This window comes from Panthera uncia, chromosome B1, assembly GCF_023721935.1.
Source record: "Panthera uncia isolate 11264 chromosome B1, Puncia_PCG_1.0, whole genome shotgun sequence".
Taxonomy (NCBI): Eukaryota; Metazoa; Chordata; class Mammalia; order Carnivora; family Felidae; genus Panthera; species Panthera uncia.
Window position 1 is genome coordinate 138,557,069 of NC_064811.1, and position 13,245 is coordinate 138,570,313.

A 13,245-nucleotide genomic window follows, 5' to 3' on the forward strand; every position below is an offset into this window, starting at 1 on the left:
GGAAGGCACCTGTGATGGGCCCTGGGTGTTGTATATAAGTGATGAATCACTGACTTCTACTCTGGAAACCAGTATCGCACTGTATGCTAACTAAAATTTAAATTAAAAATAAAATAAAATAAAACAGGACCAAAAAAAAAAAAAAAGGAAAGAAAGAAATTGCCTGATTATTGTTAGTTAAGTAATTTGCCTGATAGATCCCCGAAATCCTCAAAAACAAAAAAAACAAAAAGAAAAAGAAAAAGAAAAAGAAAAAGAAAGAAACAAACCATATTTTAAGGTTTATTTACCTAAAAATAAATTTGCTCATAAGGACTGCATTCCTTTATTACCAAGGATGGTTAGCCTATACTAGAAGAGTGTTCAAGTTTCATACCTAACTTGATGTACTCTGGATAGAAAAAGCATTAAAATGGATTTAAGGTTTTCAACATGTGATTCAGTATTAGTTACCTATATGAGCATGAACCCCCCCAAATCATTCCATTCTGGCAGTGATTCCTATCCCATACTTCAGGAAATGCTAGTTTAAACCATAAGTACAAGCTAGATAAACTCTGAGAATGCAGATTTAGAACAGGAAAGTTCTAAAAATAAAACCTTCATATTTAAGAAGTGAACCAAAAAAGAAAAGCAAACAAGGGTGACTAGAACCTGGCCTGAACTGAGAAGCAGGACCTAAAAGGGCCAGAGAAAAGCTAGACACAGAATTGCCACTGAACCCAGGAGAGAAGGAATTTAGGAAAAGAAAGCACCAGCAAGAATGAATGATCTAGCACAAACATCTGCCTTCCAACCAACCCTAAACCCAAACAATGACATAAATAATTTTATTTTGTAAAAATCCATGTATTTTGTAAAAGTACTACCAATGGAACAGGAATTTTAAGAAATTCCTGAAAGAGATAATTCCTTTTCCTTTCTCTCTCTTCCAGCTATCACAGCTGCCACAAGGAAAGAAGGCTAAAGGGAAGAAGGCGGTCTTGGACCCTGCTGTCAGGAAGAAGCCAGAGGCCAAAAAAAGGTGGTCGGTCCCTTGTTAAAACAAGGGACAGGACATCCAGCCTCAAAGGGACTTCACTCTGTGAAATGTCCCCTCTGTATCTGGTTGCAATGGCAAAGGCTCTTCCCTTTAAACATCTGAAAATTCCTTCTGTCATTAACCAGTTCACCTAGGCCTTGGACCACCAAACAGTTATTCAATTGCTTAAGTTCATCCACAGATTCAGACCAGAGACCAAGCAAGAGAAGAAGCAGGAAATTTTGGCCTGAATTGAGAACAAAGTTGCTAGCAAAGGGGATGACCCCATTAAGAGGCCACCTGTTCTTCAAGTGGGGGTTAATACTGTCCCCACCTTAATGGAAAAGAAGTCTCAGCTGATAGTGATTTTACATTCTGTGGACCCCACTGAGCTGGTTGTCTTCCTGTCTTCCCTGTGTCATAAGGTGGGTGTTCCCCATTGCATTATCAAGAGGAAGGCCAAGCTGGGCATCTGGTCCACAGGAAAACCTCACACAGGTTCACTCAGAAGACAAAGAAGGTCTGTCCAAGCAGGTGGAAGCTATGAGGACCAATGACAATGACAAATATGATGAGATCCACCATCTCTGGGGAGGCATCGTCCTGGGTCCAAAGTCAGTGGCTTGTGTTGCTGAGCTGGAAAAGGCAAAGGCTAAAGAACTGGCACCAAATCAGGCTAAGCGTGCACTGCTGAGTCGTCCATACGTAAAGGTAATATGAGTTCATTTTCAGCCAGTATTGGAAGGAAGGAAGGAAGGAAGGAAGGAAGGAAGGAAGGGAAAGAGAGAGAGAGAGACAAAGAGAGAAAGAAAGAAAGAAAGAAAGAAAGAAAGAAAGAAAAAGAGAGAAAGAAGGAGAGAAAGAAGGAGAGAAAGAAAGAGGAAGGAAGGAAGGAAGGAAGGAAGGAAGAAGGAAGGAAGGGAAAGAGAGAGAGACAAAGAGAAAGAAAGAAAGAAAGAAAGAAAGAAAGAAAGAAAGAAAGAAAAAGAAAGGAAGGAAGGAAGGAAGAAAGAGAAAAAGAAAGAGAGAGAAAGAAGGAGAGAAAGAAAGAGGAAGAAAGGAAGGAAGGAAGGAAGGGAAAGAGAGAGAGACAAAGAAAGAAAGAAAGAAAGAAAGAAAGATTCCTGAAAGAAAACAGATGACACCAAATGATACATGGAGAAACAAAACCACATGCACGTGTACGCTGAAAGAGGTCCAACAGGTTTAATGATGGTTAATGGCTTTATCAAGGTTTTACCAGGGATTATTTCAACATAGAAAGTCGTACAGACACCTCCTTTGCTCATCTACGTTATAGTAAAAATTAACTACATTATTTACATTGTAATAAAAGTTCCATAATAACTAAACAGTATTTGTGATACCAAACAATATATTTTAGTTAAATGGGTGTATTCATTGTCTATTACTGAGTATCAAATTATCCGATAATATGGCCTGTTAAAACAACACCCATTTATTACACCACAGTCTCTGTAGGTCAGGAATCTGGACGTGACCGAGTCCTCATTGCTTCATGGTCTCTCACAAAGCTGCAGTGAAAGTGTTGGCTCAGTGAATGCAATCTCATCTGTGGGCTCTCCTGGGGAAGCATGTCACTCAGTAGTTGTTGGAAGCGTTCAGCTCTTCATTGGCTGTTGGGCGGAGGACCTCAATTCATCGATTGTTCTTGTCTGGATGTGGCCCTCAGTTTCTTGCCTCGGGGCTTCTCCAACACAGCAACTTGCTTTATCAACACACAAGCCAAAAGAGCAATAGAGGGAGCCTGCTAGCAAGAAAAAAGTCCCAATATTTCATAATCTAACCATTGAAGTGACATTCCCTCAATGTTGCCATAAATAACAGAAGGCAGGGATCATTGGCAGACACTGCAGAAGCTGCCTTACCCAGAAGAGTCCTTCTCACCCAAATAATTACATTTAGTTCTAGATAGACACTAAAATTATATCTAAGCTTTTCATTTTACAGATGAGAAAACTGAGACACAGGGTGATTGTATAACTCACTCAAGTCTAGTCTAAAGTGAGAACCAAGGTCTGCTTAGCCCGTTTTACTGTTTTTTTTACCCTACACCATAGCTGCTGCTTTTTTTTTTTTTTTAATGTTTATTCATTTTGGAAGAGAGAGAAAGAAAGCAGGGGAGGGGCAGAGAGAGAATCCCAAGCAGACTCCGAACTGTCAGCCCAGAGCCAGACACAGGGCTCAAACTTACCAACCCTGAGATCATGACCTGAGCTGAAATCAAGAAGTTGGATGCTTAACTGACTGAACCACCCACGCACCCTTTACTGTTTCTAAAGCCTAGGACAAGTGCCATATCTCAACTGCTCCAGCCTGTTGACAACCCTCTCTCTGAAGGGTAACATGAATTCTCTATGTCACTTCCATGGTAGTTAACCAAACAATACCTGAATGACTGTTTTTTTTAAATTTTTTTTTAACGTTTATTCATTTTGGGGAGAGAGAGAGAGAGAGAGAGTGTGTGTGTGTGTGTGTGTGTGTGTGTGCGTGTGAGTGAGTGGGGGAGGGGCAGAGAGAGAGAGAGAGAGAGAGAGAGACATAGAATCCAAAGCAGGCTCCAGGTTCCAAGCAGTCAGAGCCGGACACGGGGCTCAAACCCATGAACCATGAGACCATGACCTGAGCCAAAGTCAGATGCTTAACCGACTGACCCACCCAGGTGCACCTACCTGAATGACTGTCTAATGTTCTAGAGTAGCTACCTTAGCTCCCCCTAAAACCTCTTCTAAGAAGGAACTATGTTTCATGCATCCTCTTGTCCCTTGTAAAGGAAATTCTAGAAGCCTCCTACCCACAAAAGGAACTTAGTGAAACGTATGTTGACTGACAAAACTTAAAAACTGCAAGAAAGCATAAATGTTAGAGAAGGAGAAATTGTATAATTTGCTTTTGACAGTCATATAACATCCTCAAATTCTCAAATAAAAATTTCCTTAAGTAATTTTTTATGGGATAATGTAAGGTCAATGAATTAATAAGAGCAAGGGTCAGCACGGTCCATCTAGTAAAGTTCAATATGAGGAAACGTAAAGACAAATTAATTCCCACCTCTCAGCCCCTGGCCCTCGGGTGGTTAGCATTTTCACTCATTGAGTTCTGTGTTTGCATGAGGAGATTTGCAGGTTACATTATAAGAGTGTAAAAGATATATAACTGACAGAGAAATACTAGGAAGGTGCATACCATTGAAAATGTATACAAAACATTCAACACTTGAGAGGAGAAAAATTACAATTTCTTCTATTCCTATACCAGTGCCCTAATCCACTTTCCTTTCCTCTATATGAAATAAATAGATCCCCAAATAAACTGGAGGATAAAACCAGCACTTAACAAACTCCTCAAAACCAATAGCTACACATTTCGTCCAAGTCATATGAATTCCTCCACTTTGTAAACCTTAAGAGACAACAAGAGGGGCGCCTGGGTGGCTCAGTCGGTTGAGCGGCCGACTTTGGCTCAGGTCATGATCTCGCGGTCCGTGAGTTCGAGCCCCACGTCAGGCTCTGTGCTGACAGCTCAGAGCCTGGAGCCTGTTTCAGATTCTGTGTCTCCCTCTCTCTGACCCTCCCCCGTTCATGCTTTGTCTCTCTCTGTCTCAAAAATAAATAAACGTTAAAAAAAATTAAAAAAAAAAAGAGACAACAAGAAACTATGAAGATGACCTGTTTCACTTTTTTGAGACATTCTGGGTAAAATAAAGTATAATGTATGGTTTCCTCAAAATTCAAAGAGTAAGGAAATATTCTAACCGGTAGAGTAGTTCTACTAAACACTGGTATAGAAAACAATCCTGAAGCAATTGCTTGTTTCTATCAAGACAGGTGATTGTAACATGTGTGCAGATGAATTGAGGGGACAGCAATGTAGCTGTATATAATCAATTAATTCTAGCAATGCTATTGACAGAAAATTCCAGAAACACACCAGTGAAGTACCTGCAGTCTTTACGATGTTTCTACTTTTCTAAAAATATTTCACATTTGTCCCCACAATCTTATCAAAGGGAGTCAGGAATTTTACTCAAAGCTGTGAACTGGGTCTTATATGCTCTGTAAGATTTAAACAGATCAGGTTCCTATTTCCTACATGAATACATTTATGATAAGCAAGTCTTTGATTAGCTGTTGGCTGTGCAAAGACCAGACACACCCTTCCGCACCTTGGATTGATATGCACTGAAACATCCCTAACATTTTGAATTATTTATTTTAGGAGGGCTTAAGCCAAAAGACTGGGAAAATATTATCAATGCCAAGCCCTTCTCTTCCCCCAGAAGGCTTGTCTCTTGCCTCTTACAACAAAGTAAAGAAGATTCTAGTTTTCCTTACCAGAATCTTTTTAGGTGCCTAAGGCAGGGCAGATGGGAGGTGGAAAGAGAATATAAACTGTTTTGGAGTTCCTTCACATGAAGAAAAAAAAAGTTGTATCAAGATTTAAATACTCCTGCCTCAACAAACACAAATAACCAAGCAAAAGCTAGCTTACAAAAAATTCAAATTGCTGCCCTGGAGGAAAAAAGCTCAAACTAACAGATGCTCAGTTATTTTAGCAATCTTTTAGAATATTGGGATTTAATAGCAGTTTATTATCTGCACCAATAACAACAAAAATGATGGGACTATAGGTCTAGGCATTGAAACAAAATTATCCCTACTACATTATCTATAATATGACAATTGTGAAGAGCCCATCAAGACTAAATAAGAAATGTTTTCTAATGAATGTTGCTATTGTGTTAAATGAGATTAATATGGGCCTTGAATTTTAGAAACATTGAATTAAGCAGCAGGTAATGAAAAGTGATTATCCTAATTAAGCAAAAAAAAAAAAAATGGCCCTCTTCGTCACCAGAGATGCCCCTTTGCGTAGCATCAAACTTCCTCCTATGTGAACTCCGAGCTACCCTTTAGAGAGACCAGGATTTTGCTAAATAACCTGTATAACATCCAATAACGGTTTCTCCTCTATTCTGCAAACCAAAGAAAGAAATGGGATAACATTCTCTAATGATAATGCCATGAGTTCTTCAGAAGAAAGATTGTACAGAGGTATACCAATCTTAAAGAAATCAGATATGTGGGTTTGGGAGACTCAAAACACAGTCTCCTCAAAGATAGGCATTGAGCTCTGGCTCTGGCCGTCATGGGGACAAAGACTTAGGGTATGTTTGGGACAGGATGATATGCACATACCCTAGCTCATGCAGAATGAAGTTTACAAAGGATCATGAAAATGGGCTCCCCTGCTTCTTATTTCATTTGCATCAGTGAAATCACTGAAATCCCTCCTCAAGATCTCAACAGAATCATAATATCAGGGAAAAAGTGCCTTTGGGTAAATCTCCCAGGGAAATTAAGACGTAGAGCCATTAAATAGAAATGATACATATTTTATTTTGGCACCTGACCTTTTTATGTGGTTAATACATAAAAATAGCCCTAGAACATTTTTTCTTTTTCTTTTTCTTTTTTTCTAAGACAATCACTAAAGTTTTCTAGGTCTTGTATGTGTCAGACACTGTGCTAAGTGCTTCGACATTTGACATGTTACCCAATTTAATCCTCGTAACCCTGTATAGTAGTGTTTTATTTAATTTTATAAGTGAAAAAAAACTTAACCTCAGAAAAAAACAAAAGACAGAAGGTTGTTGATCATTTCTTGAGTAGGGTACAAATAAGACACGAGTTTATGATCATTAACATCTATAAAAAGCCATTCTAAATATAAATAAAATAAAGATTTGTTTTTATTTTTCACAAGATTATGACTAGTGGAAAGTGTCCTTCTAAGCAGCAGGCTGCCCAATTCAGAGGTAAACTTGTCACAGTTTCGGCATCCTCTGATGACAGTTCTTATGACTCAGTTCCTTGGATCTCTCTGTAATTCCTAGTGGTTAAATGGAGCTCGTTCCTTGCATTCAATAGTCTGAGTTTGAATCCTAACTGTATGTTTGGGGTGAATACTAGCAATAGACTGGCTGTATTCCCTTAGGCATATTAGTCAACTTGAGAATTTGTAATGGGTTATTTAAAGAGGTCGGGGTAGGATGGTATCTATCTACATGGGGCAGTTTAGGTACAGCCTGAAATCCTTCTGCAAACTGACAAGGGAGCAATATGTAGACAGCTAATATTAAAAGGACCCTCAGGGACAAGATAGGCCACTGTCGTACCTCCTTCATACAGGTTGCATGCAAGACTCCCTCAGCAAAGAATCAATGATTTGGTTTCCAAAATTGCCCAAGTCTTTAATCGAAATCTGTGTGTCATTCCTCTATCTTCCCACCAGGGGGCAGGGTAGAGGCGACCCTAGTCAAGCATAATCTCATTTTCTACTTCCTCATTCATTCTACTTCCAGGTGTAAATTGTTCCTTAAATGGTTTAGGTTTTCCCTTTTGAATCTCAAAGCCCTATATTGAAAGTCAAGGAAACTGAACACTGACTCTTTCTAGTTCTTTTTATTCCTTTTACAATATTCCTACTTCTTGGGGCAATATGGAAGTCTCTGATTAACCAGGGGGAAAGAAGTTAGAGGAAAGAACCGCTTAACAAATAATATCTCAAGATACAATCTCAAGAATAGACTGAAATTTATGTCTGAAGTTAGAGTTATTTCTAACATTATTTATATGGGCAACAAAAACAAAAGCGCCAGATTCACTTAATAACGATCGTTTTGTTTACAGCTACTCCCTTGCAGTTTCCTTTCCTCTCCCCTGTGATTTTGCCCATTAGTGTAGTCCAAAGCTACGCCTCTGAAATGAGGCATTGACATTTGCTCCTATGGCAGCAGAAATTCAAGCAATTGAATGATACTGATTCCCAGGACAGGCCTTACTATCATGACCTCCTTCTACTCCCATAACCACAATCACCCACCACCACTGCCCCTTGTTCATATTTAACATTTTTTACAAATGTTCCTCCCGTCTCTCACGCCTGTATCAAATGATAATGGGAAATCTGTCTTATAAACCGAATGCAAGTAAGCTCTAAATTCCAGGATGAGAAATTGCCTCAAATAATGAAAATAAGAGCATTCACATATAGAATGGAGTGTTAGAAGTATATTATAATGCATAAAATATTCTTCTGTTATTGCTGCTGGAAATTACTGTTTACAAAGCACCTTCCCATGTACTATTTGGTTAAATGTAACAGCTTAATATCTCTTTCAAAAGAAGTATCCCAATGAAAGGAAATGTTAGTGGTTTGTAATTTTTTTTTAATGTTTATTTATTTTGGGAGAGAGAGAGAGCGCGCGCAAGCGGGGAAGGGGAGAGAGGCACAGAATCTGAAGCAGGCTCTGGGCTCCACGCTGTCGGCACACAGTCAGAGGCGGGGATCTAATCCACAAATTGTGAGATCATGACCTCGGCGGAAGTTGGATGCTCAACTGACCCAGCCCCTAGGCGCCCCTAGTGGTTTGTAATCTTAAAGAGAGCTGGCCTTTCTCATGCTGAATGCTCACGAAAGCAGACATGCCCGGCTGGACTTTCACCTAGTAAGAGAGCCGCATGCTCAGTTTGGAGAAAGTAGGCTGCTGGAGGTTTGTAGAATGATATGGCAATCCTTTAAATGCAGTTATGTGTCTCTTTTTCGCCTGGCCTAAATGTTCCCATTATTTCTGTGATATAATTCAACCAACTAGGCACCTTAAATTTTTCAACATTTTTTCCTTTTGAAGTTCCATCGCTGGAGCTGCCAAATCAGTCTTTCCCTGCTGTTGACGGCCTGTGGCACAATGAACGTCACTACATGCCCCTTCCCATTTGTCAGCAATGGCAGAAACGTCCACGGTACCTGTGAAGGCCAAGTGATTGCCAAGTAATTAGCAAGGGCTGACGTCAGTTAGGCAACATCTCCTTCCGTAGGTTTCCATAAAGCAAGACTTGTGACAACTTTCTTGGAGTCTTAAAAATCAGAATTATTTAAGTAGATAATACCAAAGCAGAAAAAGCCTCTGAGTCTTTTTCCCACCAGAATATGGTGGCAACATGGCATTAAGGTTCAGGTCATGATACATAAAACAACAGTTACGTCATGTGGTTAATATACTATGACTTGCTAGAGTATAAAAACACCTCTGTCATTTCCCTTTGTCACTTATGCACCATCCACAGGATCAAAGGAAAAAAATAACTTCACCAGTGAGATGCTAAACTATAGAAATAGACATCGTCTTAGCCAAGGAAGCCCGGTTACACCAGGTAGATGTGAAAAGGTCAACAGACAGCACCATCCATGGACAGCTTTTTGATAACAAAATGGTGATAGGAAAGGTGGGTTTTAATAATTCTGATAAAGATGCTGATGATGTAAATTAGGATGACAGCAAAGGAAAGCAGCACTTCTGGTCCTCTCCACTAATTCATGTCCATGACGTCCTTTAAAACTCAGCTCAAGTGCTATCCTTCAACCCAGCCACCTACATTAGTCTTTAAGGTTTTGCTTTTCCTCACCCACGTATTCTATTTCTTTTCCCCCTTTTGCATCAGCAATTTCACTTTATAATTTTTCTAAAATTATTTCAGCTCTGCATGTGTTGGTTTCCTATCTGCTAACAAACAGAAACTGTGACTAATATTTTTTTTTAATCCTACCAATTAAACCTGGTTCAGATGCTTGATGCACCATAGGTACTGCTAAGTAATGAAATTCAAGTTTGCAAACATATACATAGGGAATACCTATTTGACGTGAATGACAGCAGGGTGGGGAAAATGCGAAGATGAATAAGACATGGCCTTGCCTTGCACTCATGAAACTTAACATGTAGTAGATAAGAGAGACTTGTGAACAATTAGCAATAATAAAGGTAAAATGTCATAATTGCTCACGTAAGTAGCTAAGGTATGCATTAATGCTTCAAAAGATGTAATAAGACATTTGCAACTCCTTCACACTTAGAAAGCCAAGAAAAACTTGAATGAGGTCAAGTTTCTCTGGAGGATAAACAGGAGAGGAGTGCATACCAGACTGAGCTTGAACAAGTACATGGGAGCCAAGAGTGCAAATTACACTAATCAAGAAGTATAACATGGCTACGCACTATCTGAGTGGGGGGTGGGGATGTAGAAGGTTGGAATTTTAGTGGAATCGCCATGGAAGATGTTGGAATCCATACTAAATAGCTGGACTTTATCCTGCCACTCTCCATTCCCCCAAACTGTTATCCAAGGAATTCTAGTCCCAAAAGATTTTCTGTTATTAGACAGGTGTGTGGCCAGAAGTTTGGGGGGAGATATGCATACTCTGCTACTCTCTCGAATATTCTTTATGCACATTAGTATGCTAAAATTTGAGAGAAGTCTGAGAGTAAGAAAGATTCTTAGTACTGTTAACTCACAGCTTCTCAAGCTCTATAATTCCCTCAATTATTTTTCAGTGACATTTATTAACACCTTGTAGATCTAAGTTTCAAGAGAATATGGCTTGTGAAATGCCACTAGGCAAACAGGATCAATTATTTACCTGGATGGAAGTAAGTGATGGGGCCTGCCCCATTTTTATAAATTCTCAGATTGCACATTTCAAAAAAGGAATTTCAAGCAACATAGAATTATTAGTGAGCTCCCTGGAACATAGCCACCAACATATCAGTCTTGAAAGGGGGAACTAGGGTAAGTTAGTATGACTCTTTTTCTTTTTGGTCATGATAAAATATATACAATATAAAGTTTGCCACTTTAACCATCTTTAAGTGTAAGTTTCAGTGACATAAACTACATTTACATTGTTGTGTGGCCATCGCCACTAGCCATTTTGAGAAATTTTCCATCGTCCCATAGAATGATCTGGAACTCTGTATCCATTAAACAATCCCCATTCCCCCTCACCCACCCCAGCCCCTGGTAACCACTATTCTACTTTCTGTCTTTATGAATTTGACTATACTAAGTAACTTCTGCAAATGAAAAAACTCATTATTTGTCCTTTTATGTCTGACTTAGTTCACTTAGTATGTTGTTGGGATAACTCATTTATTTTTTATTTTTTATTTTTTGAGAGAGAAAGAGCAAGCAAGGGAGGGACAGAGAGAGAGGGAGAGAGAGAGGATCCCAAGCAGGCTCCACACAGACAGTAGAAATACTGACAGTTCTCACATTCACAATCCGAACCGTGATACCATGACCTGAGCCAAAACCAAGAGTTGGATGCTTAACCAACTGAGCCACCCAGGGGCCCCAGGGATGACTCATTTTTTAAAAGAGATAGTCTGACTGTGGTTCCTGAGTGGCTTAGTCAGTTAAGTGTCCAACTCTTAATTTCAGCTCAGGTCATGATCTTATGCTTTGTGAGATCAAGCCCCATGTCAGGCAGAGCCTGCTTGGGATTCTCTCTCTCCCTCTCACTCTCTGCCCCTCTCCCACTTGTGCTCTGTGTCTCAAAATAAATAAACTTTAAAAAATAAAATAAAAAGAGATGATCTGAGGTCTATGAAAAAAATAAAACAAAAAACACACAAAGAACCACATGCTCCAACAGGTCCTAGTAAGAATTACCGGCAAAAAAAAGTCAAGCAATACAAATCTAAATGCAAAGCACTGAAGGATATAAAGGAATCAGACCTTTCCTCAAGAGGGCAACCCTCTAATATAAAGGGCAGAAGTGTAAAGAGCTTAAGATACATCTTACCCTGTTATGTAAATCCATGGGAGCGTGTGTCAATCCCTGTCATTTTCTAGAGACTGATCAACATTATCTAGGCCTTCAAAGGCTTTGCTTATGTTTAAATATTCAGAGTCCCTCAAACGTAGCCATTGAAGCTACTGTACTGGATCTACCATAAACAGAGTATAGACTGAGGATCATGCTTTCATTTGTCCCATATGGTTACCTTTCAAGTCATAAACAGCAGAACAAAGCCATTGAACATCTGATTAGCACTCAGATATCAAAGGCAAAACATGACTATTTTGCTGCCCTGGGAAATTCTCTCAGGGAAACAAAACAGAAAAATTAAGTGTACTCGTGGTAAGGAAAGAAAGCTGAGAAAAAGGGAAAGTATTATGGTTTATCTTTTTTATCTTTTCCATGTCTCCTAAAATCATATTGGTGTAAGCCCAAATCCTGTATACCTACACAATTGCGAGATTATTCCTGAAGTCTTTCACCTTGGCCCTAACACCCTAGATCCCAGGGCCCAGTTCTCCCCGATGAAACCTTCTCCCTCACAGGGCTGCCAAATTGTCTTCCCACTAAAGCATCAAACCTTTGGTTTTCCCTCTTTGCTGCAAAATCTCTAATTCTTTAGTGGGTCCCCATTGTCTAACAGTTAAGTTCAACATTCATAATTCTCCATCATTCAACTTTTTTTTTGGCCAGGTCAAACACCTGGAAATCAGCAATGCCTTCTCTACTTTTGGAAAACCACTCTGTCAGTGTGTATCATAAACTGCTCCTTAATGTAGATATTTATATTTGTGACCTTTGGAAAGATAACCAAGTTAAGGAAAAGGCTTTGGAGACTCCATGCTGACATTCACATCTAACTTCCTTCCTGTGTGACCCAGGCCTCATTGTTTAATATCTCTGTGCCTCAGTTTCCTCAGCAAAAGAACAGGTAACTAACAATGTCAATGTGGCTGGATGTGGATATAGATTACATGAAGTCACGTGGGTGAGGCTCTTAGAACAGTGCCGGACACTGTTAGCACTGCATGGTCTGTGCTAATTAGTAATGAGGATCACACACAGTACAATATAGATCACTCAAACATGTCTTCTGGATGAAAAACCAATGGAAATTCAATAATAATGTGGCTGAATGGAAGATTCTTGTGTTCAACACAGGATACCTGTTGAAATGGAAAATTTCCAAACTATTTAGTCATGTCTATCATTTTTATGAATTGTGAAAGGAAATAAAATTCTAATCTGCTCGCTTTTTGCTCCTAATAATACAAGTGAATCAAACAAAAGAAGAAAGAAAAAAAGATTGATGGGAAAGGTCAACTGTCTGTAGAAATCTCTTGTTTACTTGCATTCTTATGCAAACCCCACATAGCGTCTCCGCAAATGCTTGCATCTCAGAATTATGAACAGTACTCATCAGAGATCAATCACTCTGCTTCCTCACCATAGATGAAGTCTGGTTTCTCCCTGGAGATACAGTGTCCCCTCTTAAACTCTTCCAGTGAAAGTAGATCCCTAAGGCATTAAACAATAAAAAAAGGATTGCATACATTTCAGTG

General features: G+C 39.4%; 1 pseudogene; it reads left to right on the forward strand.

The window, feature by feature from the left end:
* Nucleotides 1-13,245, forward strand: part of LOC125922457 (60S ribosomal protein L7a-like) — a 133,389-nt pseudogene that overhangs the window by 14,005 nt on the left and 106,139 nt on the right.